Source organism: Corvus kubaryi, unplaced genomic scaffold (assembly GCF_017639235.1).
Source record: "Corvus kubaryi isolate FWS band 111438036 unplaced genomic scaffold, C.kubaryi_AGA036_p1.0 64842, whole genome shotgun sequence".
In the NCBI taxonomy this organism is placed as follows: domain Eukaryota; kingdom Metazoa; phylum Chordata; class Aves; order Passeriformes; family Corvidae; genus Corvus; species Corvus kubaryi.
In genome coordinates this window covers 16448-38466 of record NW_024581550.1, presented here as the reverse complement: position 1 = coordinate 38466, position 22019 = coordinate 16448, and the positions used below count along the sequence as shown (strand labels likewise).

Sequence of the window (22019 nt, the reverse complement as noted above, 5' to 3'; positions counted from 1 at the left end):
AAAGACCTTTCCACCAGGGCCGGGTGGGCAGGCCCAGCCCTTTCAGGCCCAGCCCTTTCAGGCTGCTGGGGGATTAACGCGGCTGGAAAGCCACAGCCGGGATCGTTGCATCACGCGCTCCTTTCTCCTTGCCCTTTGTTAATCTGAGTTTGCCACCTTAAACCCCCAGTCAAAGGCAACACTCACTGCCCTGCCACCAGAGCTGCGCTGGACAATGTTTTCAAGCCTCTTTCAAAAGGCATCTCCTCTGTGTTCATCCGTCTTCCTCTAAAGGCACCAGAGGCTCTGAGTAAGGGATAAAAAGGTCAGATGTAAAACAGAGGCCGCCTCTAACCCTTCATGGCCTCTTTAAACCCCTCCATAGTCCATAGGCTGAGAAACACTGAAAAAGGAAGGATGGTACTGAAGCCTCTTCCTCCCCTGTTTTATTTCAGGTCAGGTAACCTTGCTCGCTCTTGTGGAAAGCCTGAGGAGCTCCAGGAGGGATTTAAGGAAGAGATCTTCCTCTTCTGTTCAGGTGAATAGTCATGAATTAGACTCTTGGGAGACTAAAGCAGTATAAATACATAAGGAAATCTTTTGATTACACGTAGTGTTAAAAATGCTAAAAATAATTCTACTACAGTTAGTGTTGAATTTTTATGTATTTACTTATTTATCTTAATTTATGCTATTTTTTTCTCCCTTCCCTGGGAAGTGAAGACTATCAACAGATAAGGGAGAGAATTTTGTGTTTTTGTATGCAGTATGAGTCCAGTACTTGGCCAAGACCCAGATCTATTGTGGCAAGAAAGTAATAGATGAACTAACTAGGGACTCAGACTCTCTGGCCAGCGTCCAAGAAACATTAAAAAATTGTAGTACTGCACATAACAAGTAGGAAGTTGCATGCAAATGTTGATGTCTTATTGAAAACTGTTAAGTTATTAATATGTTGGGTTTATAGACGTGTATTTGGATTTTAAAACCTGCCGCCAAAGTTCTTGCCCTGAAATTACCTGCTGAACTCTGTGTCTGAAATAATATTTAAAGTGCTGTCACACTGGTGAGGTAGTTGTGGAGAAAATGACACATCTGGATCCCTGGAGTGTTTCTTTTTGGAGCACTGAGACAGTGGCAGGGGTCCAGTTCAGCTCTCAGGACAGTTTTTAACCATTGGTCCCAGTTTTTTCCTTCACTGTGTCTTTCCCCTGAGCAAGTCTTGACCTTGTCACAGGGTAGGAGGGTTCACTCTCTGTTGGTTCATGTGAAAGGTGTGGGGCAAGAGCTTTGTGTGGTGCCCAGCGATCTCCTAAAGCCTTTTAGAAAGGTGATGCCAAGAGCATTAGGGGTTGGCTAATAGAGGATTTAGGGTAACTTTGATGCCAGTGAATCCTGTTCCTGTGGGGTGATGGGTATCCTGATGGGTGCAAGGTACAGTTCATATTATCACTCCTGTGTTTCTTGGGAGAGCATTGGGTTTTTCCTGTAGGTCTCGTTTCTCATACAGCCCTGGTGAGATGTAAAATGTGATTCAGTCTCTGGTGTTGCAGACAGTCCCCTGAGTGAAGTGTCTGTGATTCCATGTGCTGCTGCCTGGGAGAAGAGGTGAGGAGAGGTGCTGGAGCCTCTCTGTTCCATGTGAACTCCGTGTGTATGCAGCTGCCATTCTGCTCTGTGTCAATGTCATACAGCTCCTACTGCTACCCCAGAATGGTTTATTGCCGTTGCCAAAAGTGTCCTTGCCAACTTCCATGTAGATCTGAGCATTCCTAAGGGTCTTTTGTGGCACACTCAGCAAGTTACTCAGTGTAGTTGTGATCACAAAAGTGCGAGGAAGCGCACAGAAACAAAGAGGCTGGAAAAGCAGGGAGCTCCAGTTGGGGTGGCTCATGTGGAGCGGGCAGTGCTGTCCTGTGAGGCACGACAGGAAGCTGAAATGATAATTTCTTTCTACCACAGCAATAAGCAAACAGTTTCAGTGATTGCACTTTATTCACAACCATAACTGTCATCACTGACATTCACTGGAGGTGTCAAATCCCAGGGTTTTATGCTTTTACAGTTGTATTTTATCTCTTTCTCTCTAGAATTATTCCTTTTTTAGTAGGGAATAGCTTAATGTTAGGGCTAAGAGGTGAATGGTGGGACTTGATTTTCGATTTTTTTTTTTTTTTTAACCTGACCTTCCTCACTCCCTGTTCCTCTCTCATCCCTGCTCAGAGCTTTGTTTGAGCTGGAGAACCAGTTTCATGGTTATTGTTGTACCAAGTGAGCTTGCTTCTACAGTGGGGTTTTTTTTCTAATCTCTCAACTCTTAATTGTTGCATGCAAATTGTTTAATAAATAATGTTGAACAGAAAAAAAAAAGAATAGATATTAATTAAGAAAAGGATTTAGGCTGACTCAGTCTCATACATGAGACAAAAGGTTAAGTAAATGCCAAGGCTGCTATGCCTCTTCAAACAATGAATATTAGTTTTAGAATCATTAATGTCTGCTTAGAAAACAGAGTCATACTGGAGTCTTGTATGCCAAAATAACCAAGGCCAGGGATGTTTCTTTTCAATCTGAAGCTAAATTATTCTCCAATAGAGGGCTAAATGTATGCAATTAACAGTGCTAGGTAGGCCAACAGGGAATGGCACTTCTAATATGTAGCCAAATTGAGATCAAGTTTTTCTTTAAATCTGGTAACTTAGACATTTAATATGCACAACCGAGCTCTGCGAGAGAATTAGTGAAAAGAAGCAGATAATTAACTCCTTCCCTGCTTGTCAGTGGAGACAGAATGATTAGCCCACTGTTCACTCATTGCTGTCTTCTCGAGTTGCTGGATCTACAAAAACAAAGTGGTTTTTTTTTCCAAATGCTTTCCATACATGGCCAAAGATGAAGACAGCTCTGTAGTCTTTATTAGAAATGGAATTGCCACATCATATTTTTAAAGAAAATTTCATCCTGAGAGAGGTCAGTTTTCTGAGTTGGGTTTAGCATGAACACAACCATGAGAGCTTCACTAAAACTGCGTACTCTGGGTTGAAAAGCTTGAGAAGATACATTTTAAAAAATAAATATCAAAATCCATTTTAAGCAAGTAGGTGACTCTGACTGGTACATAGGCAAAAGAAAAGGTGCTCATTAAAGCTTCCCAGCACCCTCACGTGCAAAAAATTTCTCTGTACTAGACAAGACTTGCTACTGACTATGTTAGCATCACCCTTTATTATGAGTGTACCTAACAGTAATAATGTTTAATTCTCAGCCAGAGATATTCAAGAGGATGAATATATTTCTTCCCAACTGACTGAGGGAAAGGGAAGTAAAAGATGGCGAAGTGACTTCTGTTTGTATCTCAACTAAGTCTGTGCTTCCTTGCTCTGGGTTCTGCTGAGCTGAAGCTAAAGGGCGTCATTTTCCATTCCGTTTCTCCTGCTGAGGAGGCTCTCAGAGCAGAGCCTTTGGTGGCAATGGTGACTCCTGCTGAAGTCAACAGCCACATGCAAATAAACCCTCAGGTCTGAAAATAGCTCAAGTTTTGTTTCTAAGGCTGAAGTGCATTACAGCTCTCATTTAACTGAGTAAATACCATTATGCTGAAGTCCTTTGCATTGTCACCAACAGGGAGAGCTTTGCCCTAGGGCTTGTTTCAGTTCTGGGGCTGTGCTGGAATGTGCTGTATTTACATTTAATATTTGTGCCGTGTCCAGGTCTCCCTCTCCACTTTCTGGTGCTTGCTGCTTTCAAGAGTGAAGGAAACATTCTGGAGAGTGGGCCTGTTCAGGGGCACGTGCCCAAGCCCAGTTCTGAGCCTTATACTTTCCTTTTAGGCTTTTCACACATTATTATTAGGAAAAAGCAAAGAAGCAGCCAAACACCAGATTGTTGCTTTTTGCTATTGAGCTCCTCTCTTGATAAGGGGTTTATTAGTTTGTGCTCAGGCTTGAGTCTGTATAAGAGATCCATAAGGGAGCTAACATATGGGATATTTTAACTCTCCATATTTCAATAATCTTCATTAAGACCATTTGGAAAGAATCTGTGCATTTTCTACTTATGAGCCTTTGTCTTTTCCTTTCGAGAATTTTATTTCTGGAGACTCTGGATGACTAAAATTGGCTCTCTCCTCCCCAGCTGGCCTGAGCACAAGTAGACTCCAGCAATCTGAAGGTCTCTTAACTGAGACTACCAGAGCAGTCCTTTAGGATCTGCACAGGCTGAGGCCACCTAGAAACAGCTTCTCTCTGGCTGCAGTGGCCTGTTTCACCACTGGGCAAATATTTGACTTCGAAAATGTTTAGCTTTCACTTATTTCACCGTGAGGTCGTGCCAAAAGGGCGGGCATGGTGGCCCTTATGTTTGCTAAAGGTCTGGCTCTAGCTGTGTGGTGTGGGAGGATCTCCTGTCATGCAACACCTGAGGTCAAACTGTCCTCTTGCATTCCTCACAAGGGCAGCGCTGCCCTTGCAGCTGGCTCTGGGCTGGTGTGGCTGATGCCATCAGAGAAAATTTCTGGGTTGCTTCATGTTCTGGCATAGTCCCTTGTGGACAGACTTCTGTCCTGACAGGCTCTATTCCTAGGCTCGTCCTTCACCCATCTGAATTCCCCTCTGGCAACACTGTGTGACCAACTTGGGGCAGGCAGATGGTCCCCAGATCCTCTCTCCTGAGGTCACCAACCACAAAGTCAGGTGGGATTAGTGACTCTGCTGTAGGGATAGGGACTTCTGGGATATTTATGTGCATAAAGATGTGTGCCTCAAAGCAGCAGAGGAATCCCTAAAAGAGTAGAGGAGAAGGGAACCCAGGCTGTGTTTGTATAATTCTGCTCGTAGAGGTGTCAGTGCCAGCAGGGCGAACTCAGGGAGGGCAGACAGCCCTCAGCCTTTGCTGCCCCAGCTACAGGCAGGCCTGCATTGATCTTGGCAGCTGCTCCAATCCTCTCTTCCCTCCCTGCAGGCTGCTCCAGGCCTTTCTTTCAGTGCCTTTGCAGCCAGCTCTGATCTGTGCTCCCTGAGCTCCTGCCAGCACCTCCAAGCCCCTGCCCAGCTGCCCCACTCGGCCCCCAGTGCTGCTCGTGTCCCCAGTGCCGCTCATGTCCCTGCACCACCGGGATCCTCTGGGGCTTTCCTCCCCTGCCTCCCTGACGTCACCGAGCACCCTCAGGGCCCCTTTCCTCATCTTTTACCTTTTCTTACCTCGTGCTTCTGCTCCCCCAGCTGAGCCCTGTCCCACTCCAGGCGTGACAGCCATGTGGGCATCCCAACCCCACTGCTCCTGCACCCTGGGCAGGATTCCACCCCCACACCTCACAGGGTGCAGAGGTGCCTGTGCTGGCCTTGGGCTTTCCCCGACAGAGCTCTTACCCCATGTGCAGCAGAACCCATCCCATCGATCACCCCATCCCTGAGTGCTGACAGGCTGGACAAGGGCCGGCTCTGCTCCTGCAGCGTTTAATCCCCAGCTCCGAGTCACCAGGACACCGCAGACTGTTGGGTTCCGCTCGGGCATAATTCCATCATTACCATTGATTTGTTCGCCCGTGCTCCTCACGGTGCTTTTAATCAACTCTCCATCTTTGTGCCTTCACACCTTTACGCTTCCCATGATTGGCTCTGCTCCCTTCTGCCTCTGCAGTGAAATAGCACCATAGAAATCCTCCTGCCTCTTACATACATTAACAATCCCATTTCTCCTCTCTCTGGTCCAGTGAAGGGATCTCCCTCACCACAAAGGCACCACTGTCTCTGCTAAGCGCACGGGGAATAGCTTCTATTCATTATTCCCAAAGTCCAGTACAATGGGTTATAATTAGTTACTGGCCTCTTTGGTTTACTCTACCTTCAAAGGCTCTTTTATAGTTTAAAAGTGAAGGCAGATGCTGACATTAATTTTGGCTCTCTTTCCATGGCATTGTGCAGACAAGATAAAACTAAGATGCAGGTACAGGGATAAGTAACTTGACTAGCCAAAAAAAAAGGAAAAAAATAGAAAATAGGGCCATCATCACATTCATTTCATGAAAGTAGCGTGGTGTTGGGGAGAACTCATTAGCCTTTTTGTTCTGCATTATCACCATCATTTATCAGCAGTTGTATCACATGTCACAGCCACTATCCTTTCTGGCATCCAGTGTGGGACCAAAGGGCTCCCGGAGAATGCCGAGTTCCGACGCCGGGGCTGTGCCGTGTGATGCACTAGGCACTCTATTAATTGTGGCAGATAGAATTTTTTCCAATATACTCCTAAAGGGACACTCAATAAAGCAATGCAGTGTGATTTACCAACTCAAAGAAGCATGGACATCGTGGGCCTGTCCTTCCCTCTAAACCTTCCTTCTGTTGTTAGCACTGAAAGTGTTGGAAGTTGTTTAAAAATGAAACCAACAAACCCAAACCCACAAGTGAAGAAAGCCCAAACATTAGGCTAATCAGTCCTCGCAAAAACATGCTGCTTTCAGTGAAACTCTTCCTTTTGTTATGTCTTAGTGATGGTGGGCTGGTAAATCCTTAACGAAATCTGCTGCTTCTTTAAGCTGTGACACTCTGATCACTCTTGTGTACACACACACAATTCTCCACCGCAAAGCAGGGCTTGGGGAGTAGTTTTAGAACTCCTCCATGAGCCTAGACCTTTAATCAGCTGGCAGTAATTGCCCACCTCTTCCAGCAATGCAGAAATACGTGGGAGGGGAGAAAGCTGCAGCCTTGTCCAAGTTGCAGTTGTCAGTTCAAGCCAGCGCTTTAAGGAAGCATCTCATGTGCAACAAAAGTGGTACATGTTCACCACCCCCATCTAAGAGAAGGGGTAACACCATCTTTAAATATTTTGGGCATTTGCAGGACATGCAGAGGCTGATCCTGACCCTCTGGACTTGGGAATGTCAGCTAACCCTGTGCCTGAGCTCTGGAAGCAGCAGCACTTGCTTACCCCACAGGCAGATTGTGAGGATTAATTAATATTTGCAAAGTGCTTTGAAGATGAAAAGTAACATGTTAAGTACTATAAAGTATTATTAATAGTGATGACAAACTGATAGTTTTGGAGTATATGAGTCTTTTCTTAACCTTTTGTAGCAAGGCCTTACATTGCAAGCAGCTGAACAAGTGACAGCAGTACAGCTGGAGCGCCTGGTCCACTGTTTTCCGAAGCATTGGGGTTGTGGTGGTTGCCACCAGCAGCATCTTCCCGCTGGTGCAGTCGCTCACCACCCAAACCCTCGCTCTGAGAGGTTCACCAAACCCTGAGCCTCCTGCTGAGGAGTTTGTTCTGCTCTGGGCAGGGAGAAGGGCTTTGATTCTCACCAGTTTCCTCTGTGAGCAGCCTCATGGGGAAGGCAGAGGGCCAGAGGTAGTGATGTGGGACTGGATGTGGCTCGTGCCCTCACCCATTTGGATTTTATGCCGAGAAACTCAGGCCCTGGTGTCAGCCACAGTCAGGAGGAAGTCTGTCAGCATATTTAATTTGAAACAAGAAACAGTTTCAGGCCTCTATGGCCCAGGTCTTTAAGGCTAGTTTTCTGGCATTATGAAATATGTTTTTCCTCTGAAAACTTTGAGATCTAAGAATTTTTTTCTGGAGTGTAAACAGTAGGACTCTCATGAAGAGTAAAATTTATTTCTTAGCTTGCTAGGGTCAAGTAACTCTAACTGGGATTAGGTAATGTTTCACAGAAGCTGATGTTTTTGTGGCTAGGGAATCCCTGGAGGAAGGAAGATATCCACGTTTGATGAAAAGCGCCTAATAAAATTAGATACTGCTCCTGAGCTTATCAAAGGAAGATGGAAAGTAATGAAAATTAAAAGTGCAGCTCTGGAATCTTGTAAAATCCTGTCAAGATAGCAGTCTGGATCCAGAGTCCATATTATTTTTCCCTTTTATCTGCCCCACCTCCCCGTGTATGCACAGTCCTGCACACACAACCCCTGTTTCTTTCTCTATTCAGATGACCTTAGTTACATCCCTGTCATTTTCTCTTTCAGCATCCCCACCTCTAAATCCCCACCAAAACCAAAAAAACAAAAACCAAAAAGGAGCAGCAGTCAGGCCAGTGTAACTTGCCAAATCCCAAACTTTCTCTGGTGAGGTATTGCTAAAGACAGGAATTGCCACCAAAAAAGAAGGATAAGCTTCAAGAGATCAAATAAAGCTGTCCTATTCCCTTAATTTCTTTCAGAATTATCAAGTGAAGACCTGAGACACTTCCAAAAAAGTCAGGAATCCTTTTATGAAAGGGAAAATGGTTGTGGCTTTGATGATTTGTTTGTGGTCGGAAAGCAAACTTAGGGCCCTGTGTTCTTTGTGACTTCTACATAAGCAAAATAGGAGACAGAAGAAGGAGAGGAGAAATAAGAAAGGATGTGTTGAAGAAGGGGAAAGAACTCTCAATACTGCTAAAAATACATATTTTAACTGTTTGCCTCCCTCTTTGAGAGCAATTAACCTTTTCACTTTCTGAAAGACTGGAAACAGGAAAGATTTTCTGATTGTTTTCTGTGTACCTGGACAGTTCTTTCTTTGTGCAACCTTTATCAGGAAGCTTGTTTGTCACCAAAAGGAATTTTCTGCACTATTCTCTCCTTTTTGATGGGGCTGTCCCAAGGTAACCTCTACCGTTCTTGATATTGGTTTCTAAAAGCAAAGTGTCCGCTTGAGCAAACGGGGAGGAATATGGACTGTCAGAATCCAGGTGGGAATGGTGATTTTATTACCAGCTGGTGTACAGCAGGGATATAAATCTAGAATGACCAAAACCTGGAATGTGATCATTGCTGATGTGCCTTGGTACCTGTAGCTCTACCACAGAGCCTGCTCAAGTTTTCTTTCCCCTTTCCCCCTCTTTATTCCCCCCAGGTTGCTTTAATCTGTAATATTGGCAATAATCACTGTGGTATTGTTGCCTCGGCATTCCTGAAGAGTTAGGAGTGGACTGTAATTGAAGAGTTCATTACCAAGATCAGTTGGCTCCTTGATTACAGTGGCAAGGTGAAATATATATCCTCACCAAAAAGCAACTGCTAAACCTTTAGAGAAGTCACCCACTTTTCACTCTTTTTCATTAGGACCCCGACAAGCTTGTCAGCAAAATTAAAGGTATGTCATTCACATCGTGCATGCATTGCAAAGGACTATAAACCTGCCAGCCTCTTTGATGAAATAAAAGGGTTTTATTTATGATTCATGTAGGAATATGAGGTTATTTTTATTCTGTCAGTACACTAATAATCAGACAAGAGCTCAGGAAATGAGAAGGCACACTGACAGGGAAGGTTCTGATAAAGGGGAATCCTCTAGGGCATTTTGCCCCCTTTGTAATCTCCTTTTTAGTGCGAGGTTATATTATAAGCATGGCATAGCATGATCTTGGCTCACGGGAACAAAGAGAAGAGCTACCTAGCAGGACTTGAGGTATAATTCCACCAGAAAAAGAAAACACTTCCACCAGAGAGGTCTGCATTGCTGCAGTGGAACAGGAACTTCCAACCTGGTTTTCCAAGAGTTGGAAAGAGACCCTTCTTTTCTCCTTGCAACATAACCAATCATAACCACAACAACAACAAAAAGGAGAGACTGTAAATACAGAGCCATTGAAAATTTATTACCTATTAGTTTTATACTAATTTTTCCAACGCTCCCAGTCTAGCTCAATGTGAGATGTGACAGCACAGAAAAGGGAGGATGGGGAAGTAGCTCCCTTCCCAGTCCTTGGTCAGCATCTGTGCTAGCAGAGGAGCTAAGGAGCAGGCTCCATTTCCGAACGTGTCTTCCCCTGGATATCTCAAATGTCTTGGCAGTTTGAAGCTGCTTTAGCTCTGTCCCAGCTCAGCAAGTGGAAACGCTGGAAGTGCGTTTTGTGCTTCTTGGTGTAAACTGTCATTCATCCCCCAGCCCAGCCGTGATTACGGAAACACTCCTCGGGAGTAAAAAGGAATCACTGTGTTAGCTGGCTGGCCTTAAGCACGGTAGTTTGCTGAACAGTGGTGTGCTGGCAGGAAAACACAGCCCAGCCAAATGTATGCAGGATGAAGTGAAACAAAGTTCACTGGAGGAAGGAAAATAATACTAATCCTTCATTCAATAAGCAGCGAGTTAAGTACATTCTGCGTGTGGAAGAAATGTAAAAGCCAAGGGAGGAAAGCACACACAGAAAGGTGGTGTGGCTGCCTTCCTTTCTAAAGACAACACACGGGGCATTTAGGAATGAATAACACAGGGAGTTGTGCCCAAGGCGCTTGTGCAAAATGCAGCCCCTGCCTTAAGCTCTGCCGAGTTTCAGGGTGTTTGAGCTCCCTCTAACCAGAGAATCCCCTCAAAGTGAGGGACAACGCTCCCTTTTCCATGGGTTGGTAACATGCAGAGAATGGCAGATAAGGTTTGAGGTGGGATTACGTTCACTCTTCAGTGCTGCGATCTCTGTGATAGTTTTCCATGTTCAGAAGGTTTGGGAAATTTGGATTTGGTTGCGTGGGGCTGGCTTTGCAGAGGTGAGCCCGGTATAGGAGATGCACTGAGCAGATACAGTCTGGTTGTTGGACTCTACCCTGGTCTCTGTGGGTTTTTTGGGATGCATCAGAGTGACACCTTCCAGACTGTTGTTGCTTGTCCTATACCATCCTACTGATGCTAAGATTAGGGATAATTTGTAAGGCTTTTGTTCCCTTTAATGGAAATCATAAATCACAGAGGGCCTCAGAGAAATATAGAGCCTGACTGCCGTGCTGCCTACAGTGTTTTACCTGCTCCTTTTCTTTGCCTCACAGTGCTTTCTGGGTAGTCACTTACTTTCTTTTCCCATGGATAGGCATGGAATCCACCTTTCTTCTTGTTAGTGTGTGTGTGTGGGGGGTACTTTGTTTGTGTGTTTTCAAGCAGCTACAGCAAAAGGATTTAAAACAATTTGAAATTCTCCATGGCAGAAGCCACTGCCGTTAGCAGAGGAGCTTCAGGACAGATGTACTACTTGAAAGAATTTTCAGTGACTTCTTGAAAATCAGTGAGATGTCAGGGGCTGGAAACAGGATCCTGCTGTTTGCAGAACACTTGGTGCTTGTCCTTGCTGGAAAGCTGTTGAAGTGTCGAGAGCCAGCGGGGTTTTTGATTCCTGTGTGATGTCGGAAGGACACAGAGTAGCCTCAAGGTGCTGCTGTCCCTTTAAAACCCTCCTTTTGTCTGTTGACTCAGTGATTTACAGTAAAACATAATTTCATTTCTCTCAGCTAATTATGAACTGCTCCCTTCCAAACTCCCGATCTCTTCACACATCCAAAGGCATCGATGGCAGAGCAGAGCCCGGATTTGGGAGCTGGCAGCGCTGCACCGGGTGCTTCTCCCTGTGCCTCTGGAGCCTGCCATTGTGCTGGGAAGTGGAGCAGGTAACCACTTCATCAGTCCGAGATTCCATTCTCATGGAGCACGGAGGTTCATTATACTCACTTTATCAGCAGTGCGCTTTACTGCTGAATCCATGAGAGATATTCATGTGAAACATGAGCAGAGAGAGAGGCATTGCATCTTTTCATTAATAAGCCCTCTTCTGGGATCCGGCATTAGTGAGATTCAGCGGATCATAGAGCACAGGGGTATCATTTTTACATGATTACTCTAAATTCTTAAACCAGAGGCTTAAGAGAGAGGCTTCTCACAAAGGCAGCTGTGGGAATTGTTAAATGATTGGCACAGCACTCACGATGGGCTGAACCACTCTGGGTACCTCCAGTCATGGGGGGTACCAGCAGGCATTTTATTACCTGCCACCGAGGGAAAAGTGGAAAAGAGAGAGTGTATCAGACAGAGGAAGACGTGCTAACCCTGCAAAATATCTCTGTAGTTCCATCTCTCCTCCTGGAAAAAACTCATGCCATAATAGTGATGCAGGGCGTCATCCCACTGCACAGGCTGAGCTCTTCCCTTCCCGTCCGTTCCCACACCTTCCTTGTGTCTATGCTTATTTTTAAGCGTCTGATCCCACCTTCATTAGTTTGGCTGCTGAAATAATCCCCTTGCAGCCTCCACCCCCAAATAATTCATTTTTGGCTGGGCAGAGGGTCAGCTAATTCCACCAGGCAGACATTTCTGAGATCCATTGCCCACGCACAAGAACCCTTGCGTGGCTCAGAGCAGGGTGCCCAGCCAGCAAAGCTCTGCTGGGATGGGAGGTTGGTGGCATTTACAACAGAGAGAGGCATCTGTGGATTCTGGAGACCCACACTTTCTGTTTGAGGTCACAACGTGTTTCTTCTGTGATTCCATGTAATTCCATCCAAAATTCCTGCACTGCACTTCCTCTCTCCTGGCTGCTCAGTCCCACCCCACCAGGCTGCCTGCAAACCAAAATTAGGAACTTGATGCGGCTGAAATAAAAACTCTGTTGCTTTTTTTTCTCCCTGGATTAGTTTTCAGATGGATAAGTTCCTCAATCAGTTCCAAAATACAGATGCACAAATGCTTATCCCAGCGTGAGGAAAGGGACCCCACAGGGACCAAAGGGACTGGGCTGCTTCTGTCACTGACAGCCAGAAGTGTTGGCTGAGCTCTGGCTTCCAGTTCCCGTTTGCCAAAGGGAGATGACAGTAATTCCTTATTTCCTTACTTCTTCTGTTAAGGAGAACTGGCAGCATTTGCCACATGTTTGCATTTGTCCATGGAGCTGGATGCAGTGACTGCCAGAGACTTCCCAAGGTGTCCCTAACCCTGGAAGGCCAAGTGACCACTGCTCCCTTTACGTTTCCTTGGTGAGCGTTAGCAGGAAAATCCTTCCTCAGCTATTTCTGCAACATCTTGAAATCCAGTTGCAAAATCTTCCAGCTTCCCAGTGATCCTGATCCCAGTTGGCAATAGGGATTGTTTTGAGTTTGGAAGTTTAAAAGAGGTGAGAGGAAAAGGAGGAGGAGGTGAAGGAAAAGGAGAAGACCAGAACACACCGAAGCAACCAAGAATCCATACTAGAGATTTCTGAGGTATCCTGCCATAAATGGCTTTCAGCCCTGGTGTAAATCCATCCATTTTCAGGTTTTTAGTCACAATTGATTTTAGGCAGAGATGTTCTTCTTTCAGAAGCCTTCTTTCAATCTCGTGCTTTCTACAAGTCTGAAAAGAAAAAGAAAAACAAGAACCAAGAAGGCGAGGTCATGTGGGGGGCTGAAAAATCCAGATCAAACAGCAAAGAGCACTCGATTAGAAGCCAACACATTTCTCTTTTCAGTATCTCTGAAAATTTTTTGGCAGACTTAATTAGAAACAGGTGCAAGCTATAATATTTATTGCAACAATGCATCATTTTTGTCTGTTTCCAAGGTCATTGTTCCAGCCAATGGGAAGCCAGCAACCCACAGGGAGTATAACTTAGTCTATATGGGTAAAACGTGAATTCCTTAACCCTTTATCTAATGGAATGAAATACACCATTGCACAAAGAGCGGCTCTGGCAAAACAGAAAATCCTGTGAGGAATCTTCCATGATAACAGGTTCCAGTGGAGCAAGTGACATCACCAGCTGAGCTAATAGTGAGCCTTAGGTAAAATGGAGTGGGTACAGATAAGGAAGGAGAAAAACACCTTTTTTTTTTTGGTGCTCCTCTTTCCAAGCCTGGGTTTATGTGGAATTGCTGCAGTGGGAGCCCATGATTGCATGTTATCAAGCTCTGGGTCTCTAGGCAGGGCTCAGCTCAGCTTAGCAATGGATTCCTTTGGCTATGTCTGAATCCAGAGAGATGGGCTGGCCTGGGCTGTGGATGCTCCTGCACTGAGGCACCCACAGCAGCCTTTGTGCTTCCAGGTGAGTGTTCCAGGGCTTTCCAGCGAGAGAAGCCTGGGAAATCTGTGGATCCTTCTTGCCTTTCCTGCAGCAGGTTTAGAGAGACAAGGTCTGTGCACTTCTCTCCATCTGAGGGAGTGTCCCAAGCAGGATTTCTCTTGGTCCCACAGCGATTCCATTGGTCAACAGTGACAGTGCCCTTGGTTGTGAAAAAAAGCCCCATTTTCCAAGCCTCCACTTAATTCCCTCTTGTGAGTTTTTCTCAATAATCTTTGCATGATTTCTTTGTGCTTTTGTGCTCATTTGGGAGTCAGGATCTTCTTTTAAACTCTATTTTATTCCTTTTTAATGTGACAAATATAAACATGGAAACAAAGCAGCACACATTAATAGCAGAAATGTGTGAAATTGTGGCATTTTAGCCTTTTTGTAAGAGCTGCAGGAAGTTGCCAATATTTTTTGCAGACAGAAACTATTTTTTTCCACCCTCAAATCATCACACAGCATAAAATCTGTGGGTATTTGTGTGTCTTTGGATAGATGCTAAAGTAGCGAGGGAATACAGATTCCCTCTTGAGAATTTGCACACCCTGCGTCCTCATTTGTTCTTTTGGCACCCACAGCTCCCTCAGAGACACCTCAAGTTGCCACCAGTGTCCAGATTAACTGTCCTGTGTCTGCAATCAGTTACCAATGTTCTCTGTGATCCCAGGAACCATTCTTAAGAGAGTATCATCTGTCCATTAAATGCAGAAGTAACATAATCCAAACACATCACATTGATGGATTTGGGATTGAATTCTGAGTGAATGTTTAGGGAGAGACAGACCCTGCGGTCATTTTTAGAGAGCTCAGTAGAAGAAATGATTATGTTTGGAGAGGACCCGTTCTCCGCAGCACCCCCAGCAATTTCCCAGCACTAAATTCTTGGGAAGTTCAGACCTAGCTGGAAACTTTACAGCTCAGCATCCTTTGCTGATTTGTTCCCTTTGGTGATTTTATTCTCTCACATGTTGTATCTGAGCCTGGCTCCTGGTTTGCAAATCCTTTTAGTGGTGGGCTCGTACTCTTCTACATCGTCCTGTGCACCACAGCTTTGCTTTAGGTAATCTGATTCCTGAAGAATTTGTGAAATCCCCTCCTCTGTCTCTCCTCCTTGCCAGGAGCAGAGGGCTCCTGCAGGGCTGCTCGGAACCTGGGAATCTGTCACGGTCTCCGAGCCCAGGCTCTTGCCAGCGTGTCCCAGGTGTGTGCAATGAAGAGCATAAGGAAAGCAAGGAGCTTGCCCTTGTCCAAGACCTGCTAGGATGGCAGCTGCCATCCTGTGGAGCGTCCCTGTGCCAGGGAGCCAGTGGAATCGGGAGGGCATTGGACAGGCTGTGTTTGCACAGCCCTGCAGGATTGTCCAACATGAGTAAATGCACAGGATGTGGATGAGCAGGAAGGGCTCCTGCAAATGTGAAAGAAGCAGCACACTTGGGACTTCTAGGAGCACATTGGGAGGGACACTGGGAAGGTGGAATGGTGATCCTGAGAGGCTCTGCTCAGTTGGGCTGTTCTGCATTGTGTCCCGAGTGCTAAGCCATGCTGGGGTTGTTGTTTTACTGGGAATCAGGCAGCTCGAGTTACAGGTGAACAGCGTCAGTCTTGGGACATCTCTGCATTGTACTTAACTGAATAATACCTTCCCTTCCTTCCTTCCTTTTTTTTTTTTTTTTTGGCTCATTGATCAAGCTGCTTTTGAGAAAAGTGATACTTTGCATATCTGGCTAAGTGCTGTTAACAGCCTCTGCCTGCGGTTTGTTAAAATTAAAAAAAAAAAAAAAGAAAAAGAAAAAAAAAAGAAGTGTGATCTTGCTGGAGAAGTAATTTGCTTCTCTCCAACCAATGATGGCTTGCACTTTATGCAAATTGGTATCTAGGGACAACAAATCCCATTTAATACATATGCATAGTTCATAAAAAAAACGACGTGAGAGAAAGAGAAAAAAGATAAAGCAACGAGTCAGCAAAAGAACAGGTTCCGAGGAAATTTATTGTCCCAAATTGGACATTTGTAACAGATGATGTGAACAAGTGTTAACTTTGTTTTCAGCAGCTCTTCACGTACATTCACTAGACATCACACAGATTATGTTTTAAGGATCTGAACTGTAATAAAAAAAAGTGTCTGTGGGCTTTGGAGTGTTGTGTTCCATATGGTCGGGGAAGTGCGGAGTTATTGCGACAAGCATCTTGTGCAGCTCATTACGCGCGGCGGTGTGAGCTGCGATGGCTGCGCATCGCTATAGGGTACGTACATGACATCCCACAGTCAGCAGATAGCAACTGGAAATGAAAGATATGAAGGCACAGAGTACAGCTTCAGGGAACATGTTAGACAAAACATCTGCTGGTATCAGAAAGCTGCATTATCAGATCATTGTGGCCATGAATTTTTTATAAAGACTTTTTCTTTTTTTTCTTTCTTTTTTTTTTTTAAAGCCGCAACTTTGAAAGTGACATTTTGCGAGAAAGTTTTTGATTGAAGTGTGATGTCAGGAGAAAGGCCAGTCTAGTTTATTATCTGTGTAAGAGCCAGTGTTGGCAGCGTGAATCAGCTCCTTTCTCCGAGCAGCTGAGTTGGCCGTTCATGTCCTCCCAAGTGCTTCTCCCCTTCTGATCTCGATGGCCGATAAAACCTCGACCCGGGTTACAGGCTGTAGCTTTAGTACCAAGGAGTTTGCAAAGTTTTTGTTGCTGTGGTGTGGCTGAGGGCTGCTGAACAGAAATCACCCAAAAGGCGGAACCTTTCTGTTGAGAGGGAGGAACACAGAAAGTTTCACACGTGCAGAGCACAGGGAGGAGAGCTGAGCATCCTCAGCTCATTCCCCCTGAGTGGGACCCGCGCAACCCCCGGCTGCTCTGTCCCCACTGCAGTGCTGAGGATCAGCCACTCTGCCGGGGATGGCCGCAGTTAAAAAGTCAAAATCTTCCTCCCAGGCTGTTCTTGGGAGCGTTTCCATGAGCTGTGGACACCGCCCTGCTCAGAGGGGCCTCCCACCTCCTTAACATTCCTGGTGGTGCCGAGGGCAGCGGGATGGCATGAAATGTATGTGCATAGTGTAATTATTTATGTTAACTGGACAGGCGTTTTCTATCCTTTCACCTCTCCTGACCCAGCTGTGAATTTTCCTGCAGCAACAGGTACCAGTGGAAAACCTGTCTCTGGTTCATCTGCAGATGTTCTCTCTTTCTCACTGTCCAGTCAACTGCCTCAAAAGTGCATCCAAAAGTGAACAGACTGTTCTCCTGTGCTGATTCACAAAGGGTTGCCTCAGATAAAAGACCAAATTTACCCTGATTTTTGGGTCTTCCTAAGTCTTTCTCCTGTTCGTGTGTAACAGAGGGTGGGAGACTGGAGGGACGTGTCTAAAAGCATCCTGACTTACGAAAGGATTTAGTTGTCAGCAGCAATTTTTTATGCAGTGCCACTCATTAATGTAATGGGGCTGCTGAGAAAGCCAGGGGTGATTTGTCCTCCATCACCGGTACTCAGGGAGCCTGGAAGTGAGGGATTTTGCTGGCCTGACCTGTTGCTGAGCAAGGCAGTCTTCTGGCGAGGGATTGAGCTGCTGAGAGGAACGGTGTTCCTGGTATGAAACCCACCCCAGCCATGGCTGGAACAGCATTTTCCCAACTACTGCCTTTGAGGAGCAGCTAAACCCAGCAGGTGTTTGGGACATGCAGATCCAGGCTTGGCTGTGTCACTTACCCACACAGGAGCTACATCAGGAAGGTAATTCAGTGTTCTCACCATGGTATAAAAATAACCCTAATGGGTTTCTGTGATTGCTTCCTTGGGAGGAGACTTTTAGAAACCACTAAAAGATGTATTTAATGAAAAAGAAGCGCATCAAAGCCAAACAGTTTTTCCTTTTCTGTTGTTTGGGTTTTGTGTTTTGTTTTTTGGGGTTTTTTTAAGAACCAGTTTAATTAGAGTTTGGAGGCTTATTATGAGTGGAAATTTTGATTTTAAGCTTGCTCATAGATGTGGAAATAAAAAGCTGAATGTGGATTTGCATTTCCCAGGGGCCTCTCTACCAGACTGGCTCATCTCTGTGCATCCAGGTGAGAAGCTCCCAAACCATGGGATGCTCTTGCTTTGAGGGGGAATGATCTTGCCTTACCTGAATCCCAGTCATCGAGGACAGTGTTATAACTATGAAAATGTGAATCAGAGGCTGTGGCATTTTTAATGCTCTTTAGGAGTGCAAAGCTCTTTTATCTGGAACTGTTCCTGTCCTGGCTGCAGGGAGCCCGAGAAAGAGCCTCCACCAGGCTTGGGCACTGCTTAACTGGGAACTTTGCTGGGCAAGCTCATCTGCCCAGACTGGAGAGGTTTTCCTCTGTCCCAGCATCCTGGTAGGAAACCCTGTGTGTCTGGAGTTAGGAGTGAGGCAGTTCAGCCCCTCAAAAATGAGGCATCAACCAAATTTCTTCTTAACTGTTGTGTGCAGTGACCCCACAGTGAGCCAGGCTGCGTCCTGCAGTCAGTCCTGGCTGTGCCACTGTGAGTGCAAAGCCTCAGAAACATGGAATTGCCTCTCTGGGCAGGTACTGCTTCCACCTGCAAGCCCAAATAACTGCATGGACTAATGGATTTGTGCTAGGGCAGAACCCTGTGTTTCATTGCAGCACCTGCAACATGAACATAGAGTCCATCCGCTCCCCTTTTTACACCTTCACCTTTAGTTTGGGTTCACACCATGTTTGAAAGATTTCCTTGGATATTCTTCAGCTTTTCCTTGTCTCTGTGTGCTCTCCCTGGTAGCAAAAATACTTCTGAGAAGGTAAGTGATGGGATAGACACGATTCCTTACAGAGCACGTCTGTACGTGTGTGTGTGTATATACATTTACATATGTAAATTTGGCAATATATATAATAATTCTGCCCACATATAGATGGTTTTAATATGGGAGCAGGCAAAGGGGGCACAGAGCGGGCACTGCCATGCAGCAGGAGTGTGGAAGGATATATGGACATGCAGCTAACGAGAAGGGAAGGGAAGTGGCTGGAGGCTGAAGGGATATAATGGGTCCCCAATGTGGCAAGCACATATGCTGCCACACAGCAAATGCAAAGTGCCACCACCAGTGACAAGTGGATTGCACCTAAGGAAAACAGCTGTGCCCAGTGCCCAAATCCACAGTCAGCCTCCTGACCCTGTGTGTCCCTGCTCTGATGTGGATTAAACTGGTCAGGTCTGGGAGCCTCTGCGAGCGCACATTACACAGCAATAATGGCTCCCTAAATCTCTGGAATACCTCCTGCACAGCTGCCTCTTTTGCATTTGCAATCTTGCATTTGTGGGATTGTTTTATTTTGTTTTATCTTACTGAATGTATTCTGCTGCACTCGGCATGGCAGGAGCACTTTGATTATCTGTGCAGATCATTGCATGGTTTAGTGCAGTTCTGTGTTACAAACCCTCCCACATAACCCTGTTACTTGTTAATAATTTTTCTATTTTGAAGAAACACCCTTTGACACCTGAGCTGATCTGCTTTTCTTAGGCATAAACATAATTGTCCCTGGTGAAGAGCATCTCTCTGACTGGTCCAATCCCCTCTGTATATATTTGAATATATAAAATATTAATAAATGATGCCAAATGTTTAATCATATCCGTTTGACTCTATGAGGCTCGGTGTCTGTAGGCTTCCCTGTTAACTGCCTCTGTGATATCTACATACTGCTGATTTGTTGAGCTGGAGTTTTTAAAGCAAAATAAAACTGAGGTTTGCAGTTTGATTTGAATTAATCAGGCCTGATTAGACAGGAACAGATAAGGCTGTTCTGGAAATCCCTGAATCTAATTCAATTTCATGTGTTATTCAAAAAGAAATAGTTCATAGCTTAAGCAAAAGTGCTATTTATTTAACACTGTTTTTTTCAGAGTGCTAAATCCTATGGAGGGGGGCATTGTGATGATGCTCAGGGTGTAGGAAAGAAAGCATTTTGTTTTATGAAAATACAGATATTTTAGAATGGAGTCACCTGCTGGTAGATCTCATGAATGTACATAAAAGGATGCTCCCTAATATTATTAGTTCGGTTTTTTTCTTCCCGTCACCCTGACTGTCCATCTAAGAAGCTTTGATAGCTGGAGCCACAAAACCAGAAGACTGTATTTCGTTTAATAAGCCAATTTAAAGAGAAGGGTTGGAATTATGTATGGCAGAGGACAATTATGCAAACTAAATGATTCTTCAATTAATAATGAGATCCATGAAAGGCAAAGGAGACAGGATGCTCCTGTGAGAAGGAGAAGGCTCCTGGTTCCCCACCAGGGTGTGGAGGGGGACAGGAGCAGGGCCAGGGGCAGCTCCCTGACAGAACCTGGAGGGCACCTGCTGGTGGCATCTCTTCACAGGGAAGCCTCCGGTGGAACTCTGGCATTCCTGGACAGGTTTTCTTGGGATGGTCTCCATCTCCCAGAGCTCTGTTAGGAAGCAGGAAGCGGCGAGCGGGCCTGGGTGAGCACCTGTTCGGCCCCACACAGAGGATGGTGCAGGAGAGGTCACAATCCCAACCCACTCTGCCCTTCCTTACCCTCAGGATAGCCCCTGAGAGAGGCAGCCCCACCTCCAGAGCCACCAGTTTGGCCTTTTCCATGCAGCTCTTGTCCTCCTTTGCGTGGCTGTCGTGTGCCAGAGCAACAAGCCATATGTGAGAGATGTTAAACAGCAAACACTTTGCAGCCTGAACCAGCTGAGGAGTTGGGGGGGAGAACAAGAACGCTGAGAGCAGGGGAAGGAGCGATTATCGGGAGTGAGTGTTCAGGAGGGCGATAGTGGGAGGTGCTGTAAGTGACAGGGATTCACTATGGGACACAAAACACTTAAGGTAAAGCCATTAGGATCAATTTAAAATACCAAAGAGGGAGGCTAAAGTGACAATAGCATGTTTTAATTGAAATCACAAATACTCTGCAAGGTCTGGTTGAAAAGACCAGGCAGAGTTACTTTATCTGAACACAGGAAAAACTTTTCCTTTTTTATTTAAAAAAAATTGCAAAGATCCAAATGGAAATATTTTTTTTTTTAAAAAAAATTCTTGAATCTCATGTATATATATTTTTCTATTTTAATGTTTTCTCTTGACTTGATGGTCATATTATAAATGGAATTAACTACATTACTAATGGTTTTAATTTGATTTTAATAGAGCCTAGGGCTGAAGCATGGAATCAGCACATGTCCTATTAAAAGAAAAATACAGTTACAGGGACAGTAAGTAGCATCTCCAGATAAACACTTTTATCTGTGTGTTAGTTTTCTTTCTTGAGCTGAGTAGCCCATGTGCAGAGATTGGGGGTTTTTTTAGACACTTTTGCAAAGCTGAAGTCCACATGATGAGATTGTTACTAGTTTTGGCAGCAGCAATGTGAACTTGGTAAAAGAGCCTGGCATGGGAATCCACCGAGCCCTGACATATCCCATTTGCCCCGAACTCCTTGATTTCTGCTCACAGAATCTGACATGTGTTGGGCATTGACCTTGCTCTTTTAACTAAGCTTATTTTAGAAGACCTCTGCAGAACGCTGTGTGTTTGGCCTCGATGTAAGCTGTTAGGGAAATGTAGTACAAACACAGAAGTTGTATGTTTTGAATGCCAGAGATGTTAAGCAGCAGAGCAGTTGGTAAAAGCTGTACTTCTGACTGCTTTCTGTGCTCTCAACACGTGTCCTGAAAGAAAAGGAAAATTATTTATCCTGCTTTTGTGTGAAGGTTGTTATTTATTTATTTTTAGCAGGAAGTTCAGGACCAGACTGCTTTTTCAGTCCTAAATATTCCAGCTGGGCTCTCAGACACTCAGTGGAGCAAAAGCAGGTTTTCTGAAAAGTGGCTGTTGGAGATGTCCCAGGTCAGAAAGCTCAGAGGGTCAGTGTCTCATCATCCTGTAGAATCACCTTATAAATGTCTCTGGATAGAGGAGCTCACATACAGGAGTGCCTTTTCCCTATGGAGCAGCACCCCTCACCCTGGGTTTCAAGAAGAGCTGTAACCTTCACTGTGGATATTTGGTTTCCATTTGTTGAGAGGAGCAGCTGGGGTGGAAGTTCAGTCCAAGGGCTGCAATCTTGCAAATGCCAGCCTGGAGCACTGGGCAAGGAAACAAATCACATGGCAACATTGATGGGAGAGGGATTGGAAGTGCCTTTAAGAAACAGGTACAAAAAGTGTCCTTCATTCAGCCTCTGTCCTGCTCAAGTCACTGGAAAGCTCCTACCAACCCCAGG

The 22019-nt window shown here is 45.2% G+C and overlaps 1 long non-coding RNA gene across 2 annotated transcripts in view; it reads left to right on the top strand.

Moving 5' to 3' along the window:
* Window positions 1-433: 433 nt before the first annotated feature.
* LOC121672676 overlaps window positions 434-22019 on the top strand; it is a 34743-nt gene continuing 13157 nt past the window's right edge. For both annotated transcript variants that reach the window (XR_006018932.1, XR_006018931.1), the window contains exon 1: window positions 434-517. This is a non-coding gene — a long non-coding RNA (uncharacterized LOC121672676). The remainder of the gene's footprint in view (window positions 518-22019) is intronic.